We start from the raw sequence: 21,994 nt of genomic DNA on the forward strand, positions 1-21,994 counted from the left end.
AAGGAATTCTTGATTCCCCCCACTTTGTTTTATGCTTGGTGAAGAAAAAGACTGGGGAGACCTAATTGCCCTAAAGTAGAAATAATTGAGTACAGGGCTGTGAGATTACATCCCTAATTCTTGTGTTATTTAGATCAAAGTCAGAATAGTAAATTAAGAACAAGCCAGAAACCACTATTCACTATTTCTTTAAATTATCTTTCATCCTCTTCTCTTTGCCAAGAAAATCTAAGAATTGTATTAACCATAATAATTATATTTTGCATTTATATTCTCAAAGTGCATTAAAATCATTAGACAGTTAATACAATGACACCTCTGTAAGGTAGGTCAGCATTATTATTTCATCTTAGTGATGGGAAAATGGCAGCAAGGAGAGATTCAGTTTTAATGCTTGGTCTTGTAATCAGTCAAGGCTGGAAGCCAGGTCTCCGGAATCCCAGATATCAGGGATATCATAAATAAATCATTGAAGTCCACTGTCCTCTGAGCATGGTAAAACTTCTAATTAATAAGGAATGTTGATCAATCAACAAATATTATTGAACACTAGATGTTTTCTTTTTTTTGTCCTTTGGCAAGCATCTTATGAGATTTAAGGGAAGGACAAGAATCTCTCCCTAATGTGGAAGAGTTAGAGCCTTGTTGAGGAGAAAGGATTTATGAAGATCAGGATTCCTGCTTCCACATCTTTGCTCACTTGAAGCAGGAAACTTATACCTTCAATGGCCCTTCCCCAAAAGTGCAAGGAGTTGGGAAAACTGGACTCAAACATGCAACTTTTAAGTTTTTTAGGTCATAGTATCTCTACATGTACAATGAAAATAGAAATATTTATCTTAGAAGCTTGTTGTAGAAAGGAATGAAAAAATTCAACTCAACAGTTATCAGGTAGCTAACATTAGCAAAACTTTGAGGATACAAAAACAAGGAAAAAGCAGCTTTTGCCCTTAAGATGTTTTTATTTCTTGAGGTGAAACAAAATGCATACACAAACAAGTATGTATGTGTGCATATATGGATATATATACATATATACACATACATATATATGTATATATATGTAATGAGAGATACACACATATATATACAGACATAAATATATTTGTTTATGAATATTAAAAACACCAGTCTTTTTTTTAGGAAATATATATATATATATTTAATAGCCTTTTATTTACAGGTTATATGTATGGGTAACTTTATAGCATTGACAATTGCCAAACTTCTTATTCCAATTTTTCCCCTCTTACCTCCTACCCCTTCTCCCAGATGGCAAGATGACCAGTAGATGTTAACTATATTAAAATATAAATTACATACACAATAAATATTCATGACCAAACCGTTATTTTGCTGTACAAATAGAATCAGACTCTGAAATATTGTACAATTAGCTTGTGAAGGAAATCAAAAATGCAGGTGGGCAAAAATATAGGGATTGAGAATTCAATGTAATGGAAAAATACCAGTTTTAAAAATGCAAAATAAATACAAAGTAATTCTGTAAAGCCTTTGCAAACTTGAACTCAATAAATCCAGTTATTCTTGTTGTTAATGTTTTTAATTTTTAACATTTAACTCAAGTCAAATGCTGCCAACAACTTACTGTTTCTTCCTCTTGTCCCTCTCCTTCGATATGCTGAGCTAGAAGTTACCTTTCATGTTCTCTGAACTAGCATTGTACTTTGTCTATACTTCTTTTATGAATTTATCTTGTTCTATTGTGTTATAATAATTTGTACACAGGATTTCTTCAATGTATCTCAGCTCTGTGAGAGCTGAAGGGACACAAAGGACCATCACAGCAAAAACTGACCACTGAAAGCAAGATTGTCCACAGATGCACTAAGGATAACGATGATGTCACAAAGGGATCATGGAACAAAGTGAAATTTTGGATGCAGGAACACAATCAGGTCTGCTTTCTTTGTTCGTTTATTTTCTCCCAGTTTTTGGTGAGATAGACTACTCATAATTCCATTCAATTCCAGGTGGATTGGAAGGGGAAAAAAGGTAAACTGCTAGAGAAGCAGGTGACTCCCCCAATAGCTTCCTGAGGTAAACTGAACTATCACAGCAAAAGCTGGAATGCATGAAGAAGCTAGGACAAACACCATGGGAATCTGCACTACAAAGATTGAGTCACTGGGGCAGAAATGGGACTAAGATATTGGGAGGGAGGGAAGGAAACAGTAGGTTAGTAAACAGAGGCAGGAGCAGAACAGGACTTTCCCAGCACCTGCTAGAATCAGTTTGATGGCAAGTTCTACCAATGACAATTTCTTCATGACACTTTATGGTAGAATTCATCACATGGGTTTCCAAACACAAAATCTTCCATTTTTCCCACCTATGACCTGAAAATGAAGGAAGAGATTTGGAAAAATAATGAGGTGAAATATTCAAAAGAGAGAAGCACTTAGCAGTTTCTTTGTAATTCTACTTCATTGCATTTTAATAAATCACATTTATATTGGTCAGTCACCTAAGTCTTATGGCAGAGAGTTCAGTTGACATTTGTCAGTCATAGAAGCTCTAAAATTGGAGATAATCTCTGTCTCTCTCTTTCTATTTCTGTCTCTCTGTACATCTATATAAATATGTACATTTACCTATGCATACCAATGTACAAATATTTATGTGTACATAGGCACATAACACAATACATATTTGCATGTATACATATATATTCTATTTGTGAGTTATGTGTATGAATATACATATATATGCTAGTATGTGGTATATGTGCATATGTGTGTGTCAGTGGATAGTTTCAGGCCTAATATCAAAAAGATCCATCTTCCTGAGTTCAAATTTGACTTTTGACATCAGCTATATGACTCTAGGCAAGTCATTAACCTTGTTTGTCTCAGTTTCCTCATCTGTAAAAAGAACTGGAAAAGAAAATGGCAAACTACTCCAGTATCTTTGCCAAGAAAACCCCAAAAGAGTGCAACAAAAAGTTAGACATGACTGAATAACATCTAAATGATAGGAAATATTTGTGTCTATGTGCCGTATTTTACTTCCATACCCTTAGATCACTGTTTTTGTCATGAGGAGTTCTGCAAGGTCAAGGAATTATAAGAGGGAAATAGATTAAGAATACATAGATTATAATCTGAGTTTGGACAGTGGAAACATTGCTTATTCCAGCCTTTGAGGAGGCCTGTTTGGGCACCCCAGAAACACACTGATAAAAACCACCTGGTTGGTGTTTTTTAATATAGCCACCAGTTGTTGAACAAAAATTATCACCTTGCTGTCACGAAGCAAGACTACTAAAGTCACAGTAACAATTAGACTGCCCTGGCATTTGTGCCAACTTGATAACCAGCTTGTGAGATAAGGAGACAAATTCAATATATTTAAATACTAAATTTGTTTGCTACTATACATATATAATATAAGATAAAGAGGCAAATTCTGCATATGTGTTTATATATATATATATATGTATGTATGTACACACATACATAAATATAAGGAGTCAAAACAGGGAATTTGCCTCCTTAATTATATGTACATATAAATTAAACTTGCCATATTACCTTATATGTATGTATGTGTTGAATTTATCTACTTACCTGATATATGTATATAAATATGTACACTGAACTTACTTTCATATGTATGTATGCATACACACACATATGTATATATGTATATATAGAGTCCCATAAATTATAACTCAAGTGTGCATTAAAACTTTGGGAACACCTAATATTTTTCATGCTCTATTAGGATGCTTTGCTTTTATATGTGTGCAGAATTTACCTCCTTACATTTTATATATATATATATATATATATATATATATATCTTACATACATATACATACATGAAATTACCTCAATATTTGTGTGGGGGAGGTATCCCATAAACTGTAGCTAAAAATTGCACTAGGATACCCCATATTTCTTCTGTTCATCATGCAGTTTTTGATCCAAACAAAGGATTGTATCACTACACCCTGTATAATGCTACCTCAGGAGCTTGCAACTAGCCTCTTTTTTGTGTGAATAGTTGAGCTTTTAATGCTTTCCAAATCACCATGCAAGCACGCTTTTTATGTTCATGGAACCTGCTACCTGCTTATTTTTCAGGCAGGAAAATTTCTGCAGACAAACGGGGATATTTGTTTCAATTCCTCAATAAAATTATACACACATGTACAAACATACACAGAGAGATATTGCTCAGGCAGTTTTGTTGTTTGTCCTTTGCTTTTGAAGAGGACCAATAATTCATGGGGTGACGCCTTGACTTACATGTGAATTGGATTTAAGGGAGACAGACTTGCAGAGTCATCAGCTTCCCTCTCTCTTCCTGAGTCATCAAAGTCCTGGGACAAAATAAAAATCAGAATAACTGGGTGATGGTTCAGGATGCTGCATCTAATCTTGATGTTTTTGTTCTTGAAACAAATTATTCTCATCTGCCCACCAGGAAAAGTCTTCCCATGCTTGGGGTAGACATCCCCCTAACAATGGTTTTGCAACTTATTGGTTATTCTTGACCTGGTTTAGCTCATCTGCTGAGAAAGTTTACCCAGGAGTATCTATTGCACTTGCTACAGTAGCTTCTTGGAATTACAGATGAGGGCTGAGTGTCAGGTAGCCACCAAATCAGCAGCCCTGAAGGGCTTACCAGCCTTCAAATGCTAATCTTCCCTGAGCCCCCCATACACATTCTTTGGTGTCTACCCACCAAAAGAACATTTGATTAATGTTGAACAGAAGTCAGTGTAAACTTGACTTTACTCTGATACTGTCAGCTACATCACGTACCAGGGATACACTGAGAAAGGAGAAAATATTTTCTTCACATGTGTAATGGAGGCCAGATTAAGTCAGGAATGGCTTTAGCTCCCAAGCCACTGCCCAGTGATCATTGCCATGGAGACATCAGACTCTAAAGAATAACTTTCTTTAAACTTGCATTGAGACTTCTGGGAAGGAAAGTCTGAGAGGAGATAACCTCTTGAGTACTACACAATAGAACAGGTTTGGATTAGGGTTTTAACAAGATATACTCTAGCCTAAGGGTTCCTGAACCCCAGAACTTTGGAAGGCTCCTGTGTCAGGTGATACCCAGAAGAGATTATTACTGGGGAGTATAGATAAGGGGCACTTTTTTTCATAAGCATTCCTTTAGTAAATATGTTGAATTGACAATGGCTGTCTCAATTCACTAGGGTCTCATCTACTGAGGCTTCAAGTTGAGATAACCCCCCCAAATTCCAAATTCCCTGAAAGGTGACTTATCTGTTTAGAGATAACAAAATTATCTCCTGAAAGACTTTCATGTAGCAAAGCTACAAATCTCTAAAATATAGATTGCATAAAATTTATAAAATGTTCCAAATCCCAAGGCAATCTGCCTATTGTCAAACTGGGAAAGTGGTCTCCCAGCCAATTGAATTTGGGATAATCAATTATCATGAGGATTTCTTCCCTATCATGCTTTCCTATCAAAACACAAGCTCAGGATGCAATGAAAATAATCTTATCTTTATCTAGTAAAGTATTATTTAAAAGAAGAACTAGTAAGCAAAATTTAAAATTGCAAAGAAATATTTAGTAATGAACCATGTCATCCACTGCATGTGACAATAAAACAGAAAGGAGAAAAGGTGTGTGAAATAGATTCTCCATCGTTCCCAAATTTTCTCTAGTTTTCCATAATTCAGTCACTTTCTATTGTTTTCTTTCAAACTATGAGCCAGGGAAATAAAAAGTTTCCAAATTGTATAAGACCTGGAATGAGTCTCCTAGAAAACATTATCAATTCTTCTTCTACCATTCTCTCTATCCAAAACTCTTTTCAATTCTCTTTCTCAACATCCTGATCCAAAAAGCTTCAAAGCTTCCACTGTCCAGAAAACTATCTTCCAATTCCAATCCCACAATCATTTCCCCTCTTCCTGAGCTAAATTCTTATTCGTGTTACAAATATCAATATAGGGATTTGGGGAAGAGTTTTGACCTATTTAAGGAATGGAAGACATTATCAGTTCAAGATGTTCAAAGGAAGAATAAATATAGATCCCTCTTTTATTTTTCCCTGTAAGCAAAAAGCAGTATCATAATCCTATTCACTAGACTAGTTGTTTCCAAACTTTTTTGATAATATATCTCTATCAGTAAAATACTATTGATGACATACCTCCAATCTGTATATTTATTTCTTTTAAAATTATTTGTATGTTTTGCTAAACTGATGATTATCTGTATTATAAAACACAAAAACAGACATTCAAATAGAAATAAAAATGAAATAGTATTTGATCCTAAAGTCAATAGGGAAACATTGGAGCTTTTTGAGTAAAGAACAGACATGGTCAGAGTCACACTTTAGAAATATTTTGATAGTTATGAGAACAGAATGGAATAGGGAGAAGCTGGAAGCAAGGAGACCAATTATAAGGTTATTGGTTGTTCGAGGGATTTGCACCAATGATCATGAGGTGATATCTTGACTTGTGTGTGAATTGGATTTAAATGAGACAAAGCTGTACAAAACTGTCAGCCTCATTCTCTTTTCCAAAGTCATAGAAGCCCAATGGAAAAACAAGAGTCAGGATACTGGAGATGGCCTGAGATGAAGAGGATGATCTTGGTGTCTCTGATCAAGCCCTAATTTTTCCATACAGCCTACTTCAGCTGCCTTCATGTCATTGGAACAAATTGTTCTCAGCCGCACATTGCACCAGAGGAAGGTTTCACAGGCTTGGGTTAGACACTGCCTGACTTACTAATAGATATTAAAGCCTATTGGTTACCCTCAACCTGGTTTAGCCTACCAGCCAAGAAGGCTTTACCAGGGTGCTGTCACTATTCATATTAAAGCTTCTTGGAGAAATGGGTAAAAATTGGCAGGCAGGTAGACACCATAAGTGGACAAACAATCCTGAAAAGGGCTCTGCAAGCCTTCAGACTAGAGGTGATAGTATACCCCATATACCCCTAATGGCAAATAAAAAGTAATGAAAGCCTCATGTAGAGTGATGAGTATGTTAATAGAGAAAAAAGGATAGAGATGAGCAATCAGGAGGTAAAACCAAGATGATTTAGGAAACCCAATTGGATGTGGTGTGAGGGAAAGTTAGGAGTCAAGGATAACATGTTATGAGAGCATAGATGTCTAAAAAGATAGTAATGCTCTCAACTGTATTTTGTTGTTCAGACTGAACTTTTCGTGATTCAATTTGAGGTTTTCTTGGTAGAGATACTGGAGAGGTTTATGATTTTTTTTTCTCCATCTCATTTTGCAATTGGGGAAACTGAAGCAAATAGGATTAAGTAACTTGCCTTGGGTCACATGATAAATCTTCCTGACTCCAAGCCTATGCCAAGAAAATGACATCAAGTTAAAAAATGGGAGCAGAGGGAAGAGAGAGACATTTAGAAATTTATCCATCAGAAGGAAGGAGTGGAGTAGGAAAGGATTGGGCAATAAGGATAAAAGTATTATGTTGGGAGGGCCTAACATAACAAAGGGAAGGAGTGGACTAGGAAAATGTTGGGAAATAAAGAGTTGTGTTGGAAGGTGCAATGCAATCTGTCTTGATCACTTTCCCCTTAGGTAGTACCACAGATCCCACTTAGGAGATCATTCACACTACCATATAAAAGACAATAAAATTCATTCAGAAGTAATGAAAACTATGCATTATTAGCCCAAGTAAGAAATACCGCAAAAAAAAATTTGAGATAGGGCTTCTAGTTCCACCTTTTCCTCTGAGTGAATGTGGGCCTCTCCTGATTTTCTCTACATCATAAAAGTATCCAGAGAGATTTATTTTATTTGTGTTATTTCCCAGATTTCTTCTGGTCTTTAGCTATCAGTTGCAAGATAATCAAGATAGCCAATTTCTGGCATTTGTCAGCCTTTGATAAACTATTGCCTCAGACTAAGGTCCTTTTATTCAGGTCATCTTGCCATTTTCTTGCCATCCCTGCTCTACTACTTTCTATCTGCACTAGAAACATACATGTTAGTCTACTCCTCCTTTCATTGGGAGATCCACTCACACTGGCTTCTTTGCTCCCCTATCTCCCATCTCTGGCCATCCCAATAGTCTCTGGCCATACCTCTAATATGTTCCTTCTTCATTTCCACTACATAGATTCCCTCTTTTCCTTCAAGTCTCACCTCCAATACCATCTTCCATATAAAGCCTTTCCTAAACCTCTCAGATATTAGTTCCTTTTCTCCCAAACTATCTTATATTTAACTACACCATATATGTGTGTATATATTCACTTTATATTTATGCTGCATACATTTTTAGATTTAGGAGACTTGTCTCTTCCATTAAAATGTAAGTTAAGAATAGATATTATTTTATTCTTTGTACATATAATAATAGTGGTTGTGGTTGTTCAGTTCTGTTTGATTTTTCATGTCCCTATTTGAGATTTTCTTGGCAAGATATTGAAATGGTTGGCCATTTCCTTCTCCAATTTATTTTACAAGTGAGGAAACTAAGGAAAATAGAGTTAAATGTCTTGCCCAGGGTCACATAGCTAGAAAGTGTCTGAGAGCAAATTTGAATTCGGGACGATCAGTCTTCTCAGCTTTGTAACTCTGATACCTAGCTGCCCCTAACAATAGTATATTATGAGACAAACTAACAGAAACAGAGAGGGGAGAAGAGTGAGTGGAAGAGAGAAGAAGGAGAGACAGAGAGAGAAAGACAGAGAGGAGAGAGGGGGAGAGAGAAGAAGGAGACAGAGACAAAGAGAGGGAGAGGGAGAGGAAGAGGAAAAAGGAAAGGAAGAGGAAAGGAAGGAGAAAGGGAGGGAAAGGAGAGAGAGGGAAGGAGCTAGAGAGAGAGGGAGAGCTTTATATAGACTTAAATAGTACTTTAAGGTTTGTAAAACACTTTCCAAATATTACTTTTGATCTTTACATCGACTTTGAAATAGGTGCTATTGTTATCTATATTTTATAGATGAGTGAACTGAAGCATGGTCCAGTGAAATACCTGCCAAGGATCATCTAGTTAGTATCTGAGACAGGATTTGAACTCAGAACTTTCTGAAGCTTGATCCAGCATCCATCCACTGCGCCATTTAGCTGGCTCTTGTAGTCCTGGTGCCTACCACAGTACTAGATCCATAGACACTTAATAAATAATTGTTAATTGATTCGTTGATTCTCATTGTGTCCTCTGGCAGATAACAACACCAGGAGAGAGTAACCTTTATTTACCTTTTACAAAACACATCTTAAATTCTGCCAGGATCAGACTGATTGAGCAAATAATATTGCCCAGCACAGCCAGAAGGCATCATTTTCTGTAGGATAAATTCTCAAATCTTCTAGATGCTGCTCGCAAATTCCAAAACAAATTCCCCTACTTTGTTGCAGTTGTTTCTTTCCCTGGGAAATTATGGCTTTTCCTCAATCAACCAAATTCATCACTTTAGAATCATAGGACTATAGAATATCAGACCTAGGAGAGACCTTTGAGATCATCTTGTCCAACCTGTTCTTTTTTTGATGAAAAAACCATGACCATTTTCACAAGGCAGTTTACCTCGTCCTTCTTCTGACATGTCATAACTAGAAAAATAATGGAACAAAATTGGAGCAAAATCAGAAGACACCTGGATCAGATTTTATGTAACAGAGGATCTGAAAAGCTGGAAATATTTTTGAAAGAGAGAAAGCTAAGATTTACATGGACCTCTTCTCTTGAACTGTCTGTCCTTTCACGTGATGGTAACTGGAGTCAAAGCCATTCCTAACAAAACAAGGGATCTGGGATGCCCCATCACACCCACAGAAAATGTCCTTCTCTTCTTTCCTTAAGACTTATACAGGTGAAACTTGATTGAAATGAACTTCAAGGACCTACATCAAAAAAATAAAAGGAAAAACACTCACAAAAAGATGAAGGAAGGGAGTGGAAGGGAGAAAGGAGCATCTTCTCAAATTTACCTTAGGATTGAAGGGAGAGGTTTAGCAATTGTTTATATATCTGTGAACCTCATTTTCTCTCACTAGTTCCCTGAGCGTCTGCCCAGCCATTTGCAGTATTTGAGGTCTCCCTCTCTTATTCCTCCCCTCCCCCCCACCGCCCCCCCCCACAATTCAGGAGCATTATCACTTTCACCAGTTCACCATACAGAGAGCCCAGACTAGCATCTCTTATCACAGCTTCCTGCCATAAAGCCCTCCATGAAGTCCAATTCCAATGACTTGTTTCCCCCCAACCCTTCTCTTTAACATGACAGATTGATGACCTGAGTTTCTCAGGTGTCTCCTAAGCTGTATTTGTATCAGGGAATTGCAACTGTTGAGCTTGCCAGAATTGATTTTTACAATGTCCCTGTTTTGACAGAGCCTATTGAGTTGATTCTCATAACTGACCTCTTCCCCTCCCCTGTTGAGGCACCTAGAATGCTGGGTAAACATTATGTTATTTTCTGTTTGGTATCAGGTGGCAGCTGGGTTCTTTCTTGTGCTTTGGAGATTATATAGTGCTGCAATTTTTGTATCACATTTATTTTCTTGGCAGATGGCTGACTTTCTCATTATCAGTGTGGTGAGTTGATGGAGGAAGGGTGTGTCCTTGGTAGCGTGTGTTGCTTGATAAAAGGCAGATAATAAAAAAGGATTTAAAAAAAAAAACCCACAGAGAACAAAACTGTATAATTTAGCTTAGATAGTTAAATTATCCGAGAGCTGCTTCTGGTAGGAAAACTAAGATTTGATTTTCTTTCTAGAAGCATTCTTCTTTGATTTGTTATATCTGCTCCCAATGAAAGAAACTCAGTCAGTAGCCCAAACTCAGGGTCAGGATTAAACCCCTTCCCCAGAAGATGTGGATCTTTCCTCCAGGAGGGAGAGCTAGAAGGGAGCCTTAGAATTGCAAATGTAGCATTAAGTTAAAGCCTTTGGCATAAAATCTGACCTAATTAAGGCACTGCCAGGGCATGGCATTCCAATAGCAATTATATAGGTTGTAAAGGAGTAAAGTGACTTTTAAAACCAGGAAATGCTTCTGCCAGAAAGAGTGGCCCCAGGGTCAAATGAGGAACTGGTAATGCAGGACATCACTTTTCCCGACCTCACATAGGGCACCTTCCTTCCTTCGGTTGCCAGGGAGAGGGGTCTCTGAGAAGATCTGCTCTCTCTCTCTGTACACATCCTCTCTGGGACTATTGTTCCTAGGGAAAAGGGAAAAAGGGAAAAGGATGGGTGTAGGGGGGTGTTCCAACAGCCAAGAAGAACATTCAGAATCATGAAAATACTTCCTTTCCTCTGATCTGTTTTCAGGGCAGCACAGTAGATACAGTTCAAATCTGAACTCAGACATTTACTACCTGTGTAATGCTGGGAAAGTCATTTAACCCTGCTTGCCTCGGTTTCCCTGCCTGTAAAATGAGCTGAAGGTAATGGCAAGCTGCTATGATATCCTTGCCAAAAAATAACACCAATGAGGTCACAGAGAGTTAGACACAAGGGAGAAAGAGGAAAGGATGGATAAAGGGGAGTAGGGGAGGGGTTCTAATAACTAAGAAGAATATTCAGAATCAGGAAAATACTCATTTTTTTCTGATCTAAATTCTAAGCCTCCTACTGTAATTTTCAGGGCAGCACAGTAGATAGAGTTCAAATCTGAACTTACTAGCTATGTAATGTTGGGCAAATCATTTAACCCTGTTTGCCTCAGTTTCCCCATCTGTAAAATGAGCTGGAAAAGGTAATGACAAGCCACTCTGATTTACTTGCCCCCCAAAAAATAACACAATGGGTTCACAGAGAGTGAGACGCAAGGGAGAGAGGGAAAAGGAAGCCTCTTCATAGAAGGCTTTATGCTGATGATGTAAATCCTAGAATTGAAATAACCCTAATTTTTTAAAGCCCCTACCAAAGCAACATCCTATTTCCTCATGTGGGTATCGTGTGATCCACCAGCCACCATTGTGAATGATGTCTTTGGGAGCCAAGTGGAGACAAGGAGAGATTGGCACAAACAAGAGCAGGACCAGGATCAGAACTCTCCTTTTTCAGTGTTCAACAATTCTGTCTTTACAAGCTACAGAGAACTGTCTTTTATATCCCTTACTTGTTCCAGGTTAATATCTGTATCATTCTGACATCTGAGGTTACGACAGTTGCCAGCACCTGGAAAACCAGCCAAAATAACACCATAATTCTAAAGAACTTTATAAGTATCAGGAGAGATGGGACCCAAGATAGGAACGAGGTTCTTGACCCCTTAGCAATCCCAAATAGTTTTCCCTTGTTGAGTATGGAGCCCTTAAATTAGTGCTGTGAGTCAGGAAAACTGGGAATGTTGTTTCTATAGGAAGACTTTCTTGATCCCTCTTAATTCTGGGGCCTTCCTTCTGTTGATTATTTCCTATTTATATGCAACATATTGTCACTTTTATTAGACTATGAACTCCTCAAGAACAGGAACTGTCCTTTGCCTTTCTTTGTATTCCCAGCATTAAGTATACTATCTAGCTCTTAATAAATGTTCACTGATTGACTAACTCTCTAGAAATCTTTAATTATTTCTCATTGTACAGATGGGACATGTCCCAGATAATACTATAAGTCTGGAGGAGTATATAGGTGGAATTTATAAATTGGGATATGGTATCAGAGTAAATAAAACCTATCATATATTCAATGTTAGCCCAAGTTTTTGTTTAGGAGCTGAAGATCCTTTCCCATTTAGAGTAGGCGTAGATCCAAACACAATTTTTACATTCCTGGAGAAACTCAAGCTGAAGCCCAAATCTAAGAAATCTCAGGGAACAACCAAAATTGAACTTTAGTCTTCATGAATTCAGAGGGACATGGCATTTGTAACTTTCCAAAGCATTTTCAAATCTAAAATGAAAGCGTATTGAAAGAAAATTCTGATCCAGGCTCAGTCACTAGGTAACCTTGAACAGATCAAACAATCAATAAATTAATCAATAATCATCTATTAAGCACCTACTATGTGCCCAGTAGGGTAAAAACAAAAAGTAGGTTTGGGGGAAAAGACAAATGAGTTGTTTTGGACATGTTGAGTTTAAGATGCCTATGAGATACCCAAGTGAAAAATATTTAATAGGAGTTTTTGATGAAGAAATGGGGCTCAAGTGAGAGTCAAGAGCTGGATATATGAGTCTTTTGCGTGGAGATGATGATTGAACCAATGAAAGCTGATTAGGTCACCAAGCACTTGTATTCATGTATTACACATTAATACACAATGTATTAAGCACTTACTATGTGCCAGTTGCTGTTGTGAAAAAAAGGGAAAGAACCAAGACAGAGCTTGTATCACTATCTCAGTTAGTGATGATATGTAACCCAGAAAAGCAGATGGAAAAGGAATGGTCAGGGGGTAGGAGCAAAGCCAAGAGAGAGCAGCTCATTGACTCTGTATGAATCTCTGTTTCATTGTTCCATCAAAAGAAAGATTTGATCTCAAAGTTCTCCGAGGTTCTTTTCTAATGCAAAATTCTAAAATTCTTTGGTTCTGATTATGTTTTATCCTCACAACATGAGCATGGAGATTGTGAGCAAACTTTAAATATGGAATTAAAAGAGGATTTTAAAGTTAAAAGGACGTAAAGGACTTTATCAAGGTGATGTATGATGGGGAGAGAGGATGGACTGGCCTGGTAGGAAGAATGAAAGTTGACAGGTGGACAGTCCAAGTGCTCCTCTCCTCTCTCTGTTATTGTAGAGAAAAGGAGGAAAGTCTTCATGACTTGTAACAAACCTCTGCAGTGAACTTTTAGGCAAATGTGGACAAAAGGATAGATAAGAAGGAGTGGATGGGTTGGAATCTCTAGTACTGAAGGGAACCTCTCAATTGATGAAATCACTGCTCCTCAGACTAGGTGATTCTGAGCAAGTGATTTAACATCTCTGAACCTCAGTTTTTTTTTTTCTGTAAAAAAGACAACTCCTAGGGTTGTAATAAAATTTGTAATTGTTATATGAATGCTGGCTATTATTATTCTCTTTATAAAAAAAATCTTCACAAGAAAACTAAATGTTGGATTTCTTTAAAAAGAAAACTCATGAGAATTCTGAGAAGAGGGCAGAGTAGGTTGGCAAAATTTCAAGCTCTCTGGACTTCCTCCATAATGGAACAAATTTGCACCACAGGGTGAACATAGACTGGTGAAAAATCAAGACTTGGGGCAGAACAGGGTCCTCCTGGTACAACCTGAGAAGATCTGACAAAAGGTCACGGACTAGGGATTGACCTGTGTGAAGTGCAAAAAAAGCTCCAGGCTGGCTCCACAGAAACACCAACTGGGATGGGCTGGGGTGGGCTAGAGCCTCAGCAGAAACCACAGGAACTTTCACCTCCTGGACTGTTTATGGAGGCAGGGTATGGGTTCAGGCAAACTGAATGAATCTCAGCTGATTGGGAGCCCAGGCCCAGCTGGGCTGCAGAGTCATGGGCCTGGGCAAAAAAGAACAAGCATATAGGGACTTCAGAGGCAATGGAGCAAGAAACTGTTGGAGGAAGGAGCTCTTTGTTTGGGTTTCCAAGTCAGAGGGAAAAGCTGAAGTGAAGGCAGAAGCACAAATCCCCCGTCACCCCATGATTAGAGGTAGTTACATTAATGACTCTAATTTTAAAAAAAAATGAGCTGATAAGAAAGAACCCAATCATAGATACTTACTATGGGAACAAGGAAAACCAGGGTTCCTCTTCAGAGGAGGACACTGAAGTAAAAAGATAGTTTCTACCCCAAAGAGTAACATGAAATGACTCCCTGCCCAGAGAGAATTTATAGAAGAACTCAAAAAAGAATTTAAAAATCAAATGAGAGACATTGACGAAAAACTAAAGCAAAATAAAAATAAAAACCATCCAAGAAAAACAAGACTATAAAAAAATTAACAACTAGAAAAGGAGATAGAGTCTTAAAGTTGAAAATAATTCTTTGAAAATTAGAATTTAGCAAGGGGAAGCTAGTGAAGCTATAAGAGACCAAGAAATAATAAAAGAGATTATTAAAAATGAAAAAATAGAATAGAATGCAAAACATTTATAAGAAATACAATAGTTCTGGACAAAAAGAAGAAAAAAATTAAGAATAATTGGACTATCTGAAAGTTGTGACCAAAAAAAAGTACCTTGATACATTGCCAGAAGTATTCCAAGAAAATTGTCCTGGAGTGTTAGAATATGAGGGAAAAGTAGAAATGGAAAAAATCCACTGATCACCACCTCAAAGAGATCCTTTGTGGAAAACACATAGGAATATTATCACCAAATTTAGAAACCCCCACATCAGAGAGAAAATTTTGCAAGAAACAAGAAAAAAAAACCAATTCAAATACACCAGAGCTAAAATGAGAATTGTACAGGACTTATCAGCAGCCATAATGAAAGACCACGGGTCCTGGAATCTTATCTACCAACAATCAAAAGAACTAGGCTTGTGACTAAAAATATCATATCCAGCAAAATTATCTATAATATTGAATGAGAAAAAAATGGGACATTCAACAAACTTGAAGTTTTTCAGGACTTTCTATCAACCAAACCCAAACGATAAAAAATTTAAAATATAAGAGTCAATACCAAAGATCAATTTCAAGGAACTCAACATGGACAAATTGTTTACCATATTGAATTCCTTCCCTTCCTTCCTTCCCTCCTTCCTTTCTTCCTTCCTTCTTCCGTTCCTTCCTCTCTCCTTTTCTGCCTCCTTCCCTTCCTTCCTCCCTCTTTCCCTTCTTTCCATATATATACACCATATGTTTAAGATTGACATCAACTATATAGTAGCTCAAAAGAAAGATTGGGGCAAAGTTAAGGTAAAAATAGTTGTTATATAAATAAGATGAAGAGGCATTAGAGGAGGGAGGAAGGCTCATAGCTCTGAAAACCTACTCACATGAGTAATAGGTTCAATAGGCAACACTACATATATACCATGAAGGGTAGAGCACCCTCCAAAATCTATAAAGAAATAAGGGGGGAGGGATGGCAGATGGGGAAGCAAAGGGTGAGGTAAGAAAACAAGAGAGGGATCCTTGGATGGAGAAGGTGAATACCAAGGCAAGTTAGGAGCAGGATTAAAGCAACAACAACAACAGGGATAGGAAAAATGTGTAAGTATGTGTATGTGCATAGATATAAAATACGTATACATAAATATATTTTTTCTTAACTGTAGCTTGCTTGGAGGTGATGGGGGAAAAAAAGGAGGGAAAAAAGAACAAAGTAAAAAAGGTATACAGCAGAGAACAAAAGAACAATTTACAAGGAATTCCTTCTATTAATATATATTTTTCCCCTTCATCTGGTAATTTTTTGCTATCTATTTTGAATCCTCCCTAATGTTCTGCTGGGCACATAACAATTTCTCTTTTGTTTTCTTTCATTTTGTTTTGCATTCCTTTTCTGTTTTTCTTTTTTTCTTATTCTATTTTTTAAAATAAAATAATTTTTAATTTTTTAAATAAAAATAAAATTCATGTATTTTTAATATGGCTTCCATTATCTAAATATATGTGAAATTCTCCAAGAATGTTTCTGTTGGATATAATCTGTTGCCCCTCTCATTTTCAAGCTCCTTTATATTGTGTTGGCCCTTATTTTTGCTCTCTAATATTACTTCAACTACCTTTAGTTTCAATAAGTGAATTGGTCTAGCAAACCAGTACCCCCAATCTTGGCTAATGGGATCCAGAGGGCACATCTTTAAAGAATATAATGAGTAATTTTTAAAAATTTAAAGCAAATATTGGAACAGAATCTTAACAATCATTAATACAATCCCCCTAATATTTACAAATGAGAAAAGTAAGACTCAGATAGGAAAGTCTTTCCTAAGGTCACATGTCTAGCTATGAGAATAACTAATACAGGTTTCCTGATTCCCAGTGCTGTCGTCTCTCACAATAAGGGTAGAATTACTTTGTCCAGAATAAATAATATGATAATCTTCCCATAGTATCATGGTCTAATCAATTTAAAATATTATGTTCCTTTATGGATGCCACATTATAGAAGGGATATTGGTAAGCTAGGGAAAATCACCAAAACATAAAGGGGACTAGAAATAATGCCAAATAAGGATTAATGAGAGGAGCATGAATATCTAGAAAAGAAGGGACATGATCATTGTCATCAAATATTTAAGGGCAAATCTACAGAAGAAGGATTAGATTTATTCTGCTTAGCCCACAGGCAAAACTAAAACCAAATGGGTGGAAGTGATGAGTTCAGTTAAATGTAAGAAAAATTTTCTCAATAATGAGAAATTTTCAAAAATAGAATGGAATGCTTCTGGGATGCTAAAATCCCCATCACTAAGAATTCTGACAGACCAATCAATCCTTTGTCAGGGAAAAGGATTTTTCTTTCATAGTAAAGATTTTTGCAACCAATGAGATTTAGACACTTAGTTTCCTTCCAAATCTGAGATTCTGATCTGCTTGTCAGTTTGTCTTACTATTTAATTTAAAAGACACCCCCAAGGAGAGCCTGTACTTTGCTCCCCTGGGAATAATTGGTCATTTCAGGAATAAAAGGAAATAAGGAATAAAAAAAGACAAGGAGCTGGGGAGAAAGAAACTTTGAGTATCAAGAGAACAGTCCACAACACAAGATTTAATTATCACAAAGAGAAATCTGTGTGTGTCTCTCTCTGTCTCTGTCTTATTCTGTGTCTCTTTATCTCTCTCTTCTGTGCCTCTCTGTCTCTGCCTGTGTGTGTCTCTCTCTGCTTCCCTCTCTTTCTGTCTCTGTCTTTCCCTCTTTCTGTGTGTTTGTCTCAGTCTCTCTGTGTCTCCCTCCCTGTCTTTCTGTTTCTGCCTCTTATCTATTAATCTATCTCTTTCTTTCTTTCCCTATCTGTACCTCCCATTCCTTCTTCTCTCCCTACCTTCCTATCTCACCATCCCACTACACTTTCTCATCCTTCTTTTCCAACCTACTTCACCTTTCCCTTCCTTCTCCCCTTCCTTCCCTCTCTCTTTCTTCTTTCCCTTTTTCTCCCCTTTTTCCTCCATATTCCACAAGCCTATTTCTGTCTCTTGGATTCTGTCTCCCTGATTATCTCTTGTCCCATACATGTATGTGTCTGTTTGTCTGTCTTTCTGTCCCTCCCTCTCCTCTCCCTATCCCTCTATTTCTCTCCCTTGCTATCTCCCCGTCTCTCCTTCTTCCCCTCCCTTTCACTCTCCCTCACATCCACAGGAAGGCTATCCTCCCAGTATCTTTGGTAGTTGTGTTAGGTCTTTCCCTGTGGGGGTATTTCCACAAAACGTTTGCAACAACAGCAGCAACCTATCTCACTAACAGAATTTTGAAGACTGCAGGAGGTAGCAAAGCAATAAGCTGTCAGATCCATTGGCACACTGGGTAGATGGAAAACAGATTGTCTTCCATATGGATTGTACTTTGAAGGCAACCTGGGCTCTCAATGTTCTGCATCACCTCAGTTCCTTTAGACTTTGTGGACACTTGCCATTTTCATATTTTACTTTAAAATGCAGCACACAAATATATTACTTTACACAGCAGGTATTAAACTTATAAAACTCAAACCCCTAAGAGTTAGTGGAAGCTAAATATGGAAATTGTTTCTCACCACCACTACCCCAGAAAGACTTAAGAAAAAATTATGGATAATAGATCTATCGAAGATGACTGAAGGATTCATTCATTAGGTGACTACATTACAGAGAGCAGCACTCAAAGGTTACCAAACTTTAAACTAAATCATTCCTCGAAGATGTTTAGGCTAGCCTTCTTATTTTTCACATGAGGAAACTGAGGTCCAGAACATCAAAAAATTAATAAACATTTATTAAGTGCTTGCTACATACCAAGTGGGCAGCTAGCAAGTGAGTACAGTAGGTAGAGAGCCAGGGCTTGACATCAGGAAGACTCATTTTCATGAGTTCAAATATGGCTTCAGGTAACCCTGAGCATGTCACTTAACCCCATTTGCCTCAGTTTCCTCACCTGTAAAATGAGCTGGAGAAGGAAATGGCAAGCCATAAGGATACAAAGAAAAGGGGAAAAAGTCTCTGACCTCAAGGAGATTACAGTCAATGATAATTTTTAAGTCAAAACAAATAGTGGATGGAAACCAGCCTTAGAGTTGATGGCCCTAGCAGCTAAAGGAACCAGATAATAATAAATAAATAATAAATAAGTGTGTAGAATTCATATTTTTTCTAAAGGGAACTTAAAACTGCTGCTACAAGTTATGTACAAAACCGATCTATGCCACATGTACAGAGAATCACAAGTTTTGTTTTGGTACTTTTTATTCCTCTTTTTATTTAGTTGTACAGTACTTCCAAATTCAGAAGGAAAGTAAAGCTGTTCTGTATTGAACCATCTAAGCAATAAAATGTTATATTTAAAAATAAAAAAAGAATCAGAAAAGACTTCCTGGAGTGGGAAGATGGAATGTTGTGGATGAGGAACAACAAATAGGCCAGTATCACTAGATTGAAGAGTTCATGGAGCAGAAAAGAATGTAAGAAGATTGGAAAGGTAGGGAGTCCTCAGGTTTTGAAAAGTTTTCAAACAAGGATATTAAATTTAATTAGAAAAATGCTATATTTTATTGAGGAAGGGGATGACATAGTCAGATATACACTTTAGGAAAATCACTTTAACAGCCATGTGAAGGATAGATCAGGGTAGAGAGAAAACGGAGGTAAGCAGACCAAATAGAAGGCTATTACAATAGCCCTAGCAAGAGGGAAAATAATCTAGGACAATAGATGTATGAGTGGAAAGAAATGGGGATTTGCAAGATGTGTTGTAGAGAGTGGGATTAAAAAAAAAAGCTAAGGTCATTAAACTAAATATAAGGCTTCTTTGTGAATAGACTTAGAAAACCATGTTTATATTTTTCTTTTTTTAATTAATGCTTCAACATATTAAAATCTGGTTCAAATCACACTTGGGAATGCCTTGGGCTGAGTATTTGATACCACTACTGTAGCATATGCTATAGGGTAACTACTTCAAGTGATCATACTGATGAATCCAGGTCCCCAAAGCATAATTTCCTCAGAAACTATAGCATATAAAAACCTAAGCCCTCATGAGCCCCCACTGGCATGCAATGATTATCATTAATATCATTTAACCAAACTTAAGATTTTTAATAGTATGTTAATTTTTATCCCCCATCCTTCCGCCCCCCAAAAAAAATAAAGATTGTGATGTACTTTGTACCCAGTAAATAAATCCAGGAGAAAGTGGCTCAAACTTAGTAAGCACATTATAGCAAAAGGGTAACTCACAATTCTTGGAAGTGTTTTTGCTGGAGTCCTTCTGCTAAGTTGTTTGTAGAACAGTGAATCTTTGCCCAGTCTGTCCTCAGATCTCTGACATAGTCACTGCCAGTTGTTTTTATGATACTACTGGGATGCTATTGGGAAAATAGAAAGTCCAAAATGCTTTGGACCTTTCAAAATTCAAAGGTTCCTTCCCTTACTAAAGATGAAGGGAAGGAAAAGAAGGAGACCTATATTGAGGCTGATTTCCCATTCATCAAGTCCTTCACAGGCTATTAGATGGTATATTCTGCCCTCTCTACATGCTCTAATTTCTTGCATTATGGATGAGATCCACGATTTTATGTAGGATGCAAAAGATGTTAGCTAATCCCTCACTCATTCAGAACATACTTCTCAGTGATACAACATCACTGCATCTAATGGCTTGCAAGTACTTTTTGTATTTAGATAAAAGTCTTTGATTTATTGATTAAGACTTTCTCCTCTAATAAATAAATCAAGGCTAAGTTGAGATGTGTTTTCTGATAATGGTGATAGCTAACATTTGTTCTGTGTTTTTTTCAAGGTTTGGAAAGTGCTCTTACAAATTTTATCTCATTTTATCCTCACCACAATTCCAGAAGGTAGATGTTGTTAATTTTCTCATCATTTTATAGATTAGGAAGATGAGGCAATTATCAGAGGTAAAGTGACTTGCCCAAACTTATGGTTAGGAAGTGTCTGAACCTAGATTTGAATTCAAATCTCTTTGACTCTAGGTCCAATATTTTATCCATTGCAACACTTAGCTGCCATAATTAATGTATTTGGGCTAAATGAGGTGGGAAGATTTCAACCCTACTTATAGTTTTAAAGAAACAAATTATATTAAGACAAACACCTGACATCTTATACCAAAATAAGCTGCAAATGAATGTGACCTAGATCTAAATGGTCACATCATAAACAAATTAGAGAAACATGAAAAAAAATACTAATTAGAGCTACAAATAGAAGAAAAGTTCACAACCAAACAAGGCAGAAAGATCACAGAAAATGAAATGGATAATTTTTATCACAGAAATTGTGATAAAATTAAAAGATTTTGTACAAATGCAATAAAACTAAGAATAACAGGGAAGTAATTAGCTACAAAAAATTGGCTTGTAGCAAGTTTTTTTTCTAGAAAAGGTCTCACTTTCTAGATATATAAGGAACTTTATCAAAAGTAGGATTTTTCCCAGTTGTTTTAAGAATAGTTATATCATAATGTTTATTGTTTATGAAAATAAGAGCAATTCCCCAATAAGCATATGTACATACAGTTTTCAATGGAATAATCAATATTATCTATAAACATATAAAAATGTTTCAAATTATTAAGTTATTTGGAGCATATATATATTTTTCCAATGAGAGGGCAGACAGTGAAAGGAAAAAAAGTATATTTCTGTTAATAAATAAAACACTTTAAAAACTGAGAATAACTGTAGAAGTAGAAGTTTGAAGGTAGCTAAGTGACACAATGGATAAAGTAATGGTCCTGGGATGAGGAAACCCTAAATTTCAATTTGGTCTCTGATGCTGTTTGAACCCCCCCCCCCAAGTCCCTTGATCTCTATCTGCCTCAGTTTTCTCATCTGCAAAAAGGAATAATAATAGCACTTTACTTCACAGGATTGTTGGAACGATCAATATTTGTAAAAGCATTTATCACAGCACAGGGGACATAATTGCTGGGGTT

General features: G+C 36.8%; 1 long non-coding RNA gene across 1 annotated transcript; it reads right to left on the bottom strand.

Moving 5' to 3' along the window:
- Nucleotides 1-1,455: 1,455 nt before the first annotated feature.
- On the bottom strand, nucleotides 1,456-20,890 carry LOC116419070. Its single transcript, XR_004229296.1, has 3 exons — nucleotides 20,275-20,890; nucleotides 4,275-4,348; nucleotides 1,456-2,360 (listed from the first exon to the last, which is right to left on the bottom strand). It is a non-coding gene; the product is annotated as an uncharacterized LOC116419070 (long non-coding RNA).
- Between the last annotated feature and the right edge of the window lie 1,104 nt (nucleotides 20,891-21,994).

The sequence above is a fragment of the Sarcophilus harrisii genome, chromosome 4, assembly GCF_902635505.1.
Source record: "Sarcophilus harrisii chromosome 4, mSarHar1.11, whole genome shotgun sequence".
Lineage (NCBI taxonomy): Eukaryota > Metazoa > Chordata > Mammalia > Dasyuromorphia > Dasyuridae > Sarcophilus > Sarcophilus harrisii.